The 14,809-nt window shown below is 44.6% G+C and overlaps 1 protein-coding gene across 1 annotated transcript in view; it reads right to left on the bottom strand.

Moving 5' to 3' along the window:
- Positions 1-14,809, bottom strand: part of LRRC7 (leucine rich repeat containing 7) — a 436,741-nt gene that overhangs the window by 131,913 nt on the left and 290,019 nt on the right. The gene's annotated exons all lie outside the window — the stretch shown is intronic.

Genomic DNA, 14,809 nt, shown 5'->3' with positions numbered 1-14,809 from the left:
GATCTCAATGTTCCTTTGTTCTTCTTGTCAGCATGGCTCCCTGAGGAGGAGCACAGATGTAGCAGACATCTCTTCTGCAGCATCTATCTAGTTGGCCAGATGAAGGTCTTTTCTATATAAATTTCCTACAATAAACTTAGTTTGTTATTTTCTTATACCAGACTTTCAGTGCAATTTCTACAAAGCTAAGTGTAGCTACTGCTTAGTGTTTACTGCACGTGCTTAATTCCGCAAAATACCATTATAATGCATAGATCCTAACACTACTTGTCTTGTGTTTGCCTGAATGTGATGAAAGCCTCATGCAATCAGGCTCCCTGATCATGCAGACAGCTCTACTCCTTACCCACCCAACACATGGATCATCAGGGTCTGAGTGGGTGGGAAAATACACATGGGAACTTTGGGGGAGAGTGTAATATTCCATGCTGTTATATAAATGGTTGATGCTGTTTTATGGTATGCTGTTATATTATAAAATAAGGTAAGTGGTGAGTGTTGAGAGGGCGGAATTAATGAATGGAATGTTGGTGTATGCTGTGTGTAATTGGCTGGGTGGATGTGGGATGGCTGGTTTATAATTTGAAGGTTTTGTCAATTAACAGTTTGATAAGGCTGGATATTTGAAAAGATAGGGAATTGTTCTAGTAGAGATAGGAACTTGGGAGAAACAGTGCTTGGCTTTGGAGGGAGAGTGGGTGAGAGCTGGATGGTAGTAGGATTAAGTAAGGTTTATATTGGTATTGGAAACTGAGCAAGTTATTGTGTGAATTGTATTAAAGTGAGGAATGTGTAACTGAAACCACATGCCTGGAAACCACCTAAACACCAAGTATTCTTGTTAAAGTAATATCTATTAAATAATTTTTTTTGTTTTCAAAAACATGCCTGGTTCTTGGCCAGCTACTAACGTGCATAATAGGTGGCAAAGAGAAACAGAGAGAGAGAGAGAGAGAGAGAGAGAGAGAGGCAGCTGTGTAAAGTATCAAATGGTGGCAGCAAAAAGTACCTCTGAGTTACAGTAGTAGGTGAAGGAAGCTAACCCATAGCTGTGGCCTTTAGGAAAAGTACATAAGGTTGCACAGAGGGGTACGGCTTGCCTGGAAGCCTGGTGCTTATAGCCAGCATTGGGGAAACAGAGCAGCATTGCTATAAATAAAGGTGTACTTGGAAAGTATAAATCTGCCCCTCATTTACTAAAGACAAGGTGATGGTGGGTGAGAGAGGATGCATGGTAAGAGGACACCACCTCCCCATCAATGAATACAGAGTTCGGGTGTTTGACAAATGCCTGAACATGGCTCTTATTCCTGTAGAATACATTTAGCCTTTTCTTAACTGAGAGAACTCCCAGTTTTGATAATCTCAAACTATCTCATAAAAAGCCATATGCTCAAAGGTAGACCCATGAGAACTTTATTAGAGTTCAAAGTTCGAAACCTTTGAACCACTATAGGATTAAGATTAACCTAAGACCCTTGGAGCACATAATCAAGGTAATCGCTAACCACTGCCTACTGAGTGTGTTGGTACTAAGCCTTTTTTGAACACCAGCTTAAATAAACTTCAGAATCTCTGAAGGTTTTGCGTTTAGGTCTGTTCTTATACCATTACACCACAAAAGGGAATCTGGTAGATCTTACTGGTAAAAGACAAAACAAAGTGAAGGGCATTCAAAAGCTCGCAAAAAAAGGGGGGGGAACCCCAAAATGCCACACAAGATCAGGGAGATAAAAAAAAAAATTCAAAATGGTTTTTATTGTATAAATCTGTATTGGAACTTGCCCAACGCGTTTCAGCCCAACCAGGGCTTTCATCAGGGGATGTTTGTAAATCTAAAGAAATTTCTTTGTGTAAAAACAAAGTAACTACAACTTTTCTCAAAAGCACCATAGGCTAATTATTTAGCCCTAGTTGGGCTGAAACGCGTTGGGCAAGTTCCAATACAGATTTACACAATAAAAACCATTTTGAAAAAAAAAAATTATCTCCCTGATCTTGTGTGGCATTTTGGGGGTTCCCCCCCCTTTTTTTGCGAGATCTTATTGGTAGACACCCTCTTGCAGACAACAAGTTAAACACATTGGGCATTGTGTCTAACAACCTCAAATGTCCAAATCTGATTAACTACTGCCATTCAGTTTCCAAACAGTCAGTTGGGAAAGATCCAGATGACGATGAAGAATGATACTGTGAGAGTCCAGGTCCAAGTTAATCATAACTCTTGGAATGACGAAATGAATGGTTCTGAGAACAAAGAACATCTAGACCAATATGGAGTAATGAGAATGACACCAGCCTGAAGCTCCTGAATCTGTTAGAAGCATCCTCGCTATGAAAGAGAAGAGTAGAAATGTGTACAGAAAGCATTGTGATCAAACAGTGGCCGACAAATCTACTCCTCCTTGGTGGCACAGCTACCTGAAGAAGTATTCACTAATAGGCAAAAAACCTTGCGGTTTAAGAACGTACCTATAGCCAACAGATATTTCTATCAAACTTTAAAAAACAGGGAAATTGCGCAGCTATAGTGAATGCACCAGGGGAGCAGGAGACCCGACCTTCTCTCTGAGATATTGGACTGCTCTACAAATTTGTCAAAATGCAAAAGCAATTTGGGTTGGTCTTTCACAGTCCAATCCACTTGCTGTGTAGCTTGGAAGAATTTGGTAACATGTGCCTCTGAGCATATGGTGAGTGGTGGCAACACCTGCCATCTCCAAAGATAGAGAATTATATTTTTGTATGTTTGTTGGTGTTCTTCTTACTTTGCTTCTTTCCTGTGTTACTAATGTTTCTACAGAGAATCTAAACTAGAAAATTTTATTTCCCTCATTATTCATCCTACAAATCTGTGTCAAATTTATTTTTATTAATTTCAAAGCTTTTTTTATTGGTCAATGTCATATGATGGTGAAGACAGCCTTTTGTGTTTCATACTGGAGATTATGCTCTATTTCGGGCACATTAACAGTTGAATCTGAAACTGCAATGTGATGTAAAATCAGACTGATTACAATATGTTGCTACTTAAGCAATGACTCTAGCTGTTGGAAAAAACAAACTTGGCTTGCCCAAGATGAATATCTTCAGCCTGCTATACTTAAAATACTCCACTTAAGAAAAGGTGGGCATGGTCAATTAAAACATAGAGCACACCTAGAATTTTGCTAGAATATATTTCACCTCCCACTGTATTATCTTGTGAAAATCGAGACACTCCTGAGATCCACTGGAGACTATTCTGCAGAAGTCAGTGCCATTATTTGTTGTAAACTTCCCAGAGAGCTTCAGCTATGGGTCAGTATACAAATGTAATAAATAAATAAATCCACAATTATGTTTGGAGTTTTTTGTGTGTAATTTTTCCAAAGTGTTGCTGTACTTCATATATTCACAGAAACAGTAACAAAAGAAAATGATTTCCTATAGGAATCAGACACATTTAAAGTGACCATCTGAACTATATCAACTGTCTTAAAAATGTTGCTTCCTCCCTGCTAAAACAAGATCAGCACAGCACATGTCTTCTTTCTATTATTTGGGCTGGTTGTAGGTGCTGTCACCACTTCCCATATGCTCAGAGGCACATGTTACCAAATTCTTCTAAGCTACACAGCAAGTGGATTGGACTGTGAAAGACCAACCCAAATTGTGTTTGCATTTTGACAAATTTGTAGGGCAGTCCAATATCTCAGAGAGGAAGTCAGGTCTCCTGCTCCCCTGGTGCATTCACTATAACTGCGCAATTTCTCTGCTTTTTAAAAGTTTGATAGAAATATCTGTTGGCTATAGGTACGTTCTTAAACCGCAAGGGTTTTTTTTTTTTTGCCTATTAGTGAATTTCCCTGCTTTTTAATCCGGCAGGTAAGAAATGGGATCCTGTCCAAGTTTGCTGAGAATAGACTGATCATTTGCATGCTTATTGAGTTCAGTGGGATTTACTCCCCTGCAATCATGCTTAGGATAGGTGAAACTGACCACAGGGGATGGGGAGGGGAGGAGGAGGGAGGGGAGGAAATGCAGAGGGGAGGACTGGGATGGGAGCAGGCAGGAGGGGGAGGGAGGAGGACAGATTTGATCATTTGCATGTTTACTGAATTCAGTGTGATTTACTCCCGTGCAATCATGCTTAGGATAGGTAAAAGTGACGAGGGGGGAGGGAGGGAGGGCTGGAGTGGGCAGGGGATGAGGAAGAAGGAAAAGGGGAGAGGAGGAGGAAGGGAGAGGAAAGGAGAGGGAAAGGAGGGGAAAAGCAGGTCTAATCATTTGCATGCTTATTGAGTTCAATGGGATTTACTCCTATGCAATCATGCTTAGGATAGGAAAAACTGACCATGGGGGAGGAGGAGGGGGAAGGGGAAGGAGCATATTGGATGGGGACAAAGGAAGGGGGAGAGGAGGGCAGGTTTGATCATTTGCATGCTTATAGAGTTCAATGGTGTTTACTTCCGTGCAATCATACTTAAGATAGGTAAAACTGACCATGGGGATGAGGAAGGGGAAGGGGAAGGAGGGGATTGGAAGTGGATGGGAATGGGGAGGGAGGGGCAAAGGAAGGGGGAGGGAAGGAGCAAGAGGGAGGGGATAGGAGGGAGGAGAAGGGAGGGTGGATTTGATCCTTTGCATACTTTTTGAGTTCAATGGGATTTATTTCTGTGCAATCATGTCTGAAAATGGAAATGGACTGCCTTCAAGTCAATCCCGACTTATGTTGACCCTATGAATAGGGTTTTCATGGTAAGCAGTATTCAGAGGAGGTTTACTACTGCCTTCCTCTGACACTGAGAGGCAGTGACTGGCCCAAGGTCACCCAGTGTGCTTCATGGCTGTGTGGGGATTCGAACCCTGGTCTCCCAGGTTGTAGTCCAACACTGACCTGGGGCAGAGGCAGGGAGGGGAGGAGACTGGGTGGGTGGGGACTGGGCAGAAGGAAAGCCCCTTTCCTTTCCAAAAGGAAAACATTGTGAACAGTATCATTGCTTTTCAGTGTTTCCCCCACCTTTTTATTCTACAGCAGGCACATGTAGCCTCCCTGCCAAATTTAAACCAAAGCTGTCTCTGGCCACATCCACACCAGGCCTTTATTTCACTTTGGACAGTCATGGCTTCTCTCAAAGAATCCTGGGAAGTGTAGTTAGTGAAGGGTGCTGAGAGCTGCTAGGAAACACCCTGTTCCCCTCACAGACCTTCAATCAGAGTGGCTGACTGTTAAATCACTCTGACCGCTGGAGCTCTCTCAGTGGAACAGGAGTCTCCTCTCAACACCCTTCACAAACTACACTTCCCAGGACTCTCTGAGGGAAGCCATGACTGTCTCAAGTGAAATCAAAGTCTGGTGTAGGTGTGGCCCCCTGACTAGCAAAGCCCAGCTGCTGTGAGGCTTTTAGAACTCTGACAGTTGGTTCTTACTGAGCATGCCCGAAGTTATCATAGGGTTCCAGCCAAAATTTCTTAAATTAATTAAAAATCAGCCAGGCATTTTTTAAACTTTTAAACTGCAGAAGATGAAGGTCAGAGTATGGGGCAAGGACGGTATTAGGATTACAGGTACTCTGTGAACATGGCTAATTTTTAATGAATTTCAACAGATTATGAGAACTCTCAGAGAAAAAAGGCTAAAAGGGCTCTGGGGTTTTTCCTCTCTTTTTAGACTTTGAACTCTCTATTCTCTCTGACTGTTTTGCTATGAAAATTGAGAGGGTTGTTAAGCAAGCGTTTCTGAGTTCAGGACTATAAGTTTTGTAAGGTTTTGTTCTGAAATGAGCTTATGAGAAGTATCAGAATGGCCTGGGGAGTATTTTCAATTTAACATTGAGGAATGTGAAAAATCCATGCTGGCTATAGTATACAGCCACTCTTGTGCCTGTATAATATTATTGTCTAACTGGAATACCGTGCTGGATTGTAATTTTTCAGTACCTAAACCTTTCTATAACCAGTTGAAAGGCTGGGTGTAAGGCCCATTCCTCTTTGTCAATATTCTGTTGATTGAGCCAGTAACAAGCTACAACGCTCCTCCAGAATCACTGAAGTAATATTATACATTTTATTTATTTATTTATTTATTTATTTTTAAAAACATTGCAAATAGGTAGCACAGAGCCCTCCAATTTCGAAAGTGAGTACAGCAGGGGAAAAGGTTAAAGTCCGGTCCTTCGGCACAATTTTCCAGCTTCCCACACATGCACACAATGGTTATTGCTAGTTATTTATTGGAGGGGGGAGAATGAGCCATGTAAGACATGAAGATATGAATAATGTCGTGTCTAGTTTGGCCCTGCAAGCTGTCTAAAAATCCTATTACTGAGACAAGGGACAGTCTGAAAGCAACGAAGAACTCCTTTTCCTGAATGATGCCATTGAATTAAGAACACTATCTGCTATGAGGATGAGTCAACAGCCCAGGTGCCAGACCAGGGGAGGGGGGGCAAAGTAAACACTCTAAATAAATAAGTAAACATATATAGCATCAGAGAACAGATCTACCATTTCTGGTAGATCTGGTGACTGAATGGTGGTGAGGCCTGAGTAAAATGCCCTCTGAGTAACTTGTATTTCAGGCCTGCCCCTCTGTTGGTTCTCAGTGGGTACACCTTATATCCATCCAGACTATATCTTTACAGTCATCTCTGAAACCCTCAGTTCTTTCCCTGGCTCCCTTCACATTCTTGAGCCCTTAATCAACTGCACTGCTGCTACAATCAACTTCACAGCCCCATCTCCATTGTATTTCCTTAAATAAAATAGCAGGTAAGCAACACCGGACAATACTGCAGGGTCATTGTACACCACCTCACTTTAGCAAGACAGGTATAACATTAGGCTACTTTGCAGAGCTGGCAAAATCAACATTCTCTCAGTCCTTACCCCTACAATATGGATATATTAATGATGGACTTTATCTGCATTGGAATTAACACAGTAATTTTTAAAATGTTTACAAACTCAGAGGAAAATAATTTTTTGTATGAAACAAGACCTGAGTTAGAAAGATCATAATCTCCTGTCTTTGCTGATACTTTTTGTATCCTCAATCACAGCTACACTATGATCTTGGACACCTGAATTGTTTTCTTTGGACAGCAATCATTTCTCCACCAGGAAAATCTAGCAGGCTTAAAATCCAACCAAGAGTCTTGATAATGGTTGCTTTGCTCTAGCCTTTTGTCTAATTGGCTAGATCTGCTTTCCTAAATGTCACTGCTATGACTTCATTCATGGACTAAAAACATTGAAAGGTGGGAGCAGGCTAGTTTCTTACAAAACAAATGAGGAGATCAGACCATTGGTCTCACCTGGAAGGTGGTTTTCCCAGGTATCATACCATCAGGTGGGTAGTAGCGCCACCTAGTGTTCAAAGGAAGGAATGCATGAGAGTCAAGACTTCGGCTGCTCCTTCCGGCTTGACCCCATTCCATTCCAGATGAACTGTACACCAGATCCGGACATCTCTCCTCGGACAGAACACTCTCAGCCAGACATTAATATAAAGAGGCAGACAATAATAAAAGGAACAGCAAACATAGTAATACACAGCTTGACTCCATACAGGAAATATGCACAAACAGTGAACAACTGTAATTCTAGTACGAACAGCCTTAGCAGTAAATGTAATATAATTTTAAATTAACTGTATTTATTTGAAACATGCGGGAAAGTTATTAAACAATGGACAAAATTATCACCAGAAAAAGCTAGGCAGCCCCCCTCAACAGGGATGGCCCTAATGGTATGATACCTGGGAAAACCACCTTTCAGATGAGACCAATGGTCCATTTTCCCCAGGTAGTATACCATCAGGTGGGATGTACCAAAGCAGTCCCAGTAGGGTGGGCCCAGGCTGCCTAAGATGAAGATAATACCTGTTGTAGAACTCGCCTACCAAATGAGGTGTCTGCCGAAGAGTAACAATCTACCTTATAGCGTCTAATAAAAGAATTTGGTGTGGACCACACAGCTGACTCACAAATATCTGCAATGGGTGTGTTAGTTGAGAAGGCAGCCACAGTGGCTGCCGACCTTGTAGAATGGGCTGTGATGTTCTGAGGCACTGGTATCCGAAAAGACTCATAAGCCAGGGTAATGCAAGCCCGCAGCCAAAGAGAGAGCATTGAGCTGGTGACCTTCTTCCGCAATGTCCTTGTATGAAACAAGATGATAAGAAACTCAGATAGACTAATGTCCAGGGTCCTGGTCAGACAGACCTTCAGGACCCGTCGTATGTCACTCTAGAGGGTGCCAGGCCTTCTCCAGGGGATGAGTCGGCTGAAGGCAAAAGGAAGGCAAGACAATATCCTGACTACAGTGAAGATGGAAGAAACCTTAGGTCAAAAAGCAGGATCTGGATGCAGCTTCACAGAGTCTTTGTGGAAGACAAAGAGATGGCGGGCAATGTACAAGGCTGTCAGGTCTGATACCCTCCAGGGTGAAGTAACTGACATGAGAAACAGGACTTTGTATGAGAGCAAATGTAAGAATGCAGACTTGAGAGGCTCAAAAGGAGGATGCTGCAATGCCTGAAGGACTTTTGGAAGGCTCCAAGAGGGAAATTAATGAAATACAGGTGGTGACAGGAGAGAATTCCCTCTTAGGAAATGCTTGACCAAGGGGTATGTTCCAAGAGAAGGCTGGTCCAATCATGTGGACAATATGGATGAGACGGTTGAGGCTGCCTGCATACAGTATTAGGCTTCAGTCCTATCAAGAGATCCACATGGAGAAAATCAAATAGGTGATTAACTTTAGCCCCGGAGGGACAGATTTGCTGTTTAAAACCCCATGCAGCAAAGGCTGACCATGTGGCTTGATATATGCGAACTGTGGAAGCCCTTCTAGAGGCCAAAATGGTAGCTATAATGTCCTTAGAGCTTCGAATGGCTCTGTTCAACACCCAGGCTGTCAGACTCAGACAGTTGGGTTACGGATGGCAAACTGGACACTGAGATAGCAGGTCTGGTGATGATGGTAGACACCACAGTTCCTGAGTCAAGAGCGCCAGCAGATCCAAAAACCATGGCCTGCATGGCCAGCAAGGGGCCAGAAGAACAATTCAAGCATGTTCCTGACGAATCTTCCTGATCATGCGTCTCAGCAGCAGAACCAGCGGGAAGGCATAGAGTATTCCTCTTGGACAAGGAGTTGACAATGCATCGATTGCTTCAATGCCCTATTAATGATATTGGGCAAAGAACCTTGGAAGTTGGACATCCTGAGACAAGGCGAAGAGATCGGTAGTGAAGGGATTGCGTTGACAGGGCAGTTGATGGAATACCCTGGGATGCAGTTTCCACTCCCAAGGAAGAACCTGTTGTCTGCTGAGCCAGTCTGCTGCTATATTGAGGTTGTAGCTGAGATGCTCCGCTCTCAAGGAATGTAGATGACATTCGTCCCGGTTGAAGATTAAAGTTGATTCCGCCTGGAGGGCCCTGGAATGTGTGCACCCTTGATGGTTCAAATGCACCTTCACGCTGATCTTGTGGGTACGAGTGAGAACGTCGATCAGATGAAGCCTTGGATGAAAGTGGAGGAGGAGTAGATGCACTGCTCATAAGTCCAGCAAGACTGAGACGTTGCTTGGAAGCCATCCACTGGCCTTGAACAAAGAGAGAATTGCGATGGGCACCCCACTCCAGGAGACTGGCATCGGTGGTAATCAGAATCCTCTTGGGTTCTCTGAAGGGAGTTTCTTTCTGCAGATTTCTGGCCCCCGTCCACCAATGAAATGATGCCCTCAGATGAGGTGAGAGATGTACCCCCCTGTGTCTGGAACTGGCAATGTCTAGCTGAAAAGGTAGCAAAGCCCACTGGAGTGGTTGGGTATGGTGGTGAGCCCATGGGACAATGTGAATGGAAGAAATGCAGAGTCTCAGGGCCTTGGCTAGAATCATCACATCCTCTATCCTTCTGGTCATCAGATGGTGAGCAGTGTGAATGGTGGCAGCTATTCTCTCTGGGGACAGGAACACTGTCACACAAGATGTGTCCAAAGTGGTGCCCAGGTGCTAAACATGCTGTGTCGGAATCAGGTGGCTCTTCTCCAAGTTCACAAGGAAACCATGTTCCCTCGAGGCATTGAGGGTGAAACGTACATGGGTGGATGCCTGAGACATGGAGTGTGCCCTCACCAGGAGGTTGTCCAGGTAGGGGTAGATGTGGATCCCCTGGAGCTGAAGGTATGCTACCAGAGCAACCATCAGCTTCGTGAACACCCTCTGCACTGATGAGAGACCAAACAGAAGGGCCTGATACTGGAAGTGAGCCTGGTCATAGGCGAACCTCAGGAATTTTCGATGGTTGGGCAGGATGGGAACATGCAGGTAGGCTACCTTCAGATCAATAAAGCCAAAAAGTCCCCCTCCTGAAGTGCCTCCACAATCGACACCAGGGACTCCATCTTGAAGGGTCGATGCCTGACAAAGTGTTGAGAAATTTGAGATCCAGGATTGCCCTCCATTAATGATCTTTTTTGGGCACTGTGAAGAGAATGGAGTAGATACCTGAGTAAAATTTGGCGGGATCCACTTGCTCTATTGTGCCTATAGACAGCAAGTGGCTTATGGCCTCTGTCATCACTGCCCACCTCTTGGGAAAGGCAGAGAGGGAAGACGGTAGGAACCTTTGAGAAGGAAACTCCCAGAACTCTATCAAGTAACCTTGAGTCACAGTATCTCACATCCATGCATTCATTGATATATGTCTCCAGGCTCTGGCAAAATGTAGAAGTCTGCCATCTATTTGAATTGTTTTAGTATTGGCACTGCTGATGCCCTCCACGGCCAGTGGGTGGAGTATGCCTCTGGTGTCTGGAGAATTGATTCTGGTTGCAGCTGAAGAACTGCTGTCTGTTCCAGTGTCCTCTTGAAGATCAAAAATCGTGGCCCGCCCAAAAGGTCTGCTGATATGAGTAAAATTATGATCTGCAGGCAGCTGTGTGATCACCTCACTTACTGGTGGCTAACAAGGGCTTCCTCTTATCCTTGGGGTCAATGAGCACCGCCTTGAGGGGCTCATCCCCAAACAAGAGGGAACCAGAGTAGGGGGCCATGACAAGGTTGATACGAGTGTTGTTGTCAGCATTCCAGTGACACAGCCAAGGGGTGCAGCAAGCTACCACCCCTGTGGACATAGCCCTAGTAGCAAACTGTGTTGCGTCAAATGATGCATCTGCCACAAACACTGCAGCCTTGTGTAGGTTGACCAGTGTCCTGCGCAACCTAGCCTGGTCAGGCTCTGGGTTGTTGACTAATTCATCAAGCCACATCCTGGAGGCTCTGGTGATTAGGGAGGCCACACAGGAAGCTTGAATTGCATATGCTGAAGCTTTGTGGGTTCTTTGAAGAGAGAAGTCCAGTGTCCACTTAGATGAGTCCTTGAATTGCAAATCACCTTCTATGGGAAAAGGAGATCTGGAAACAAGAGAGGAGATAGGCTCATCCACTGAAGGAATGTTCAAAAAATTCATGAATTCAGAGCCTAGTGAATAAAATTCGTTAGCGAATGCTGTCACATGACGTGCCTGAAGAGGATGACCCCATTCCTCCTTTGCCATTTTATTAAGAGGGTTGGGCACTGGGAAGGAATGAACTGAAAACTTGGGAGTTTCAGTACTTTTGCACCCTTGACTGGAGCCGATGAGGATTCAGCTACTGGCCCCTCATCTCAAAGTACTTAAGGATTTGCAGAATAAGGCAAGATAGTCTGAAGAGTCAAACAGACGATGTGAACTCTCCTCCTCTCCATCCGACTTCCTGCTCCACTCTGCTTCCTCCCCCTCTGGGGTGATGAAGGGATTGAGTGGATCAGCCGCTGCCTCAAGGGCATGTTGGACCCTTCCTCTGGAGAAGTCAAAGGGGTTAGGAGACAAGGCCCATTGTTGTTCCGGACAAACCTCGGAGGAGCGTGAAGATCATGCCCGATGTGTAGGCCTTTGAATCTCAGAGGAGATGGAACCAAGCAACACTTCTCTGAATTTAGAGAGAAATGTCTGGTTCAAAAGCAGACCTTGCAAGGGGGTCACATATGCCAGAGGAACCAAGGGCACCTGAGGCTGTAGTGGAGCTGCGGATGGTTCAGGCTGCTCAGGTGTGGGGGTCGGGAGTTGTGAAAGGAGAACTTCCTTGCAAGGGGGCACCACTGGGGGCTGTTCTGGGAAGCCTTCACATTCTTCCTCCGAAGACTCAGCAGGCGAATGGAAAGTGGCTTCCAGTCTCTGTTGGCTGTCAGCAGAAGCGGCACATGAAGACGGAAGACTGATATATCAAGCTCATCTGTTAGCCAACTGTTTAGCAGAAAGAAGTGATTTCTTGGTACACTAGGAGGGAGCGTGCTTGGAAGGCCTATGCCTAGATGACTTGGCTGTAGGCATGGCCCGAGTTGTTGGTGGCTGTGAAGGGACTAGAGGCTGCACATCACTGATGAGCTGTGTTTCTGTAATTGATTCTCTAGGCACAGGTGAAGGACACGCAGCCATGGTAAATATGCACATGGTAAAGGGGAGCAGTACCAGGCATAATATAAAAAGTCCAATGAAGAACTCCAATCATGTCTGAGACGCACAGACTGCAGGATGCGGTGGAAAGGCAATCAACACATGCACAGGCAGAGGGGTGCGGTAGATTGAGGGAGGCCAGTAGAACACGCCCATGGTAGAGGGGAGTGGTGTGACTTCAAAGCAGCCAATTCCGTCCTCCTTCTTCTTTCTTCCCTTATTTTATTTTATTTTATTTTTGTAATACATGAACTCCTTATTACTACTTCCCTCCTTATTACTTCCTCTTCTTCTCTGTTGCCTCCCTTTCCATGCTTGTCCCTTTAATTCCTTATTACTTCTTCCCTTTCCACTCTATTGCCTCCTGTTCCATGCTTGTCCCTTGTCTAAGGTGGGCAGTAAATAGGAGGCGGCCAGGGATAGATAGGCACTGAGTGAGACCAGGGACTCACCAGATCTCTAGGAGGAGACCAGGGACAGATAGGCACTGGTGACTGAGGAGAAGAAAAAAGGCAGGAAAATGTCAGCCAAAATGGCGGGTGGAGAAAGAGCAGGAAAACAGCAACACAAAATGGTGGCTCTAAAGCATCTATGAGGAAGAAGGGCAAAAAATGGCAGGAACCACAAAATGGTGCGAAACAGTAGCTGAGACCTTCTAAAGGCAGTCTGGGGAGGGAGAAGGGAAGCTGCTGCTTTCCAGCTCCGAGGTTGGCGAATGGTGCGGAACCGCCACAGCGACCTCCAGAAGACAAGCAGGCGGGCGAGGAGCTGGAGATGAAAAGCCTCCATGAGCTAGTATGGAGCTGCGAAAGGGCAGCAGGTAGGAGATGGTGCCACAGCAGCGAGCTCCGAAGCAGGTGGGAATCGCCACCACGAAAGGGCAGCGGGCAGGAGATGGAGCAGCAGCTGTGACAAGCAGGAGCTGTGGCCACAAAAGGGCTGCAGGCAGGAGATGGAGCCGTGGCCACGAGCTCCAAGTCAGGCGGGAGCCGCCGCCATGAAAAGAATGCGAGCAGAGAGAGGCCAGTTGTAGCCACAACCACGAGCTCCAACAGAAGGGGAAGGACAAGACCAGCAACAGTTGGGAGCCACAGGAGTGACCTCTGAGAAACGGAGTGGGGAGACGGGACAGAAAGGAGTGGAAACAAGCTGGACTGGACACAGTCCACCAAGACCTCAGCCCCTGTAAAAGACCACAGTCACCCAAGATCAACCAAGAAAAGGCAAAGAGAAGCCTTTAGCAGAGAAAAAAAAGGTTTCTTTTTTTTAGTGAAATAGAGTAGAAAAGACCACGTTAAACAGGAGAAAGAAATGAGAAGAGTAATGTCAAAGCAACAACAAAGAACAGACTCACTGATAGGGAGCTAAGGCTAAAGGATCCCCCTAGGACAAAGGCAAGAATGCAATGGGGTCAAGCCGGAAGGAGTAGCCGAAGTCTTGACTCTCATGCATTCCTGCCTTTGGACACTAGGTGGTGCTACTACCCACCTGATGGTATGCTAACTGGGGAAAATAGTGCCTTCACATTTTGCCTCAAATCTCAGGTTCTACAAATGCTGAAAGCTTACCCTTGATTAAAAAATGAAAGCTGGTAATTTGGGGGTTATGCTTTACCTGGGTTGGAGGAGGGGAACTGATCCTTTTCTCCTGCCCGAATCTCATGTGCTGAGCAGATTAGGCATGATCTCTCTACTCAATTGAGTGGGGAGAAGTGTTTGTGCCTACCTCTCTGAATATTCTATATTGTATGACGTGTGTAGGTGCAATCCCTATTGTGGGGCTACATGGAGGCCATGATCAACAGTTTCTCATTAGAGAAATCACCATAAAACTCAGGGAAAACTACAATGAACCTTATCTCAAGGTAAGAGTGTGAATGTGAAGGGGCATCAATCTTAACCAATTAAACAGGTTAAACAGATTTAAAATATTTTCCATTTAAGCACTTGTTAAAATAGGTGGAAAATTCCATCTTAGATAATTACACTAAAATTATGCTTGCTATGACACATGAATGCAAAAAAAATTGGTTTTGCTTAAAAAATTCTGCTTTTACTCCTATGGAAATGTTATAATTAATCAATAAATTGACTAACATTCATACAATGAATGAATGAAGATTTGTTTTCCTAGATGACAGCCCTAGTAAAAAGAGAAGAGAAAAAATTGTATGGACTGACTGACAGCTATACATTAAGGGAGGCATGCATTTTAGGATTTCTATCTTAGTGATTACTATCTGCAATGCATACTCAAACTTCCAGATTGCTCTATTTTTAAAATATGATGTAGCATTTACAAGCTGATATTAAAAATCTG

The sequence above is a fragment of the Rhineura floridana genome, chromosome 6 (assembly GCF_030035675.1).
Source record: "Rhineura floridana isolate rRhiFlo1 chromosome 6, rRhiFlo1.hap2, whole genome shotgun sequence".
In the NCBI taxonomy this organism is placed as follows: domain Eukaryota; kingdom Metazoa; phylum Chordata; class Lepidosauria; order Squamata; family Rhineuridae; genus Rhineura; species Rhineura floridana.
Note: the sequence above shows the minus strand (reverse complement) of the source record. Positions and strands in the feature narration are given on the sequence as shown.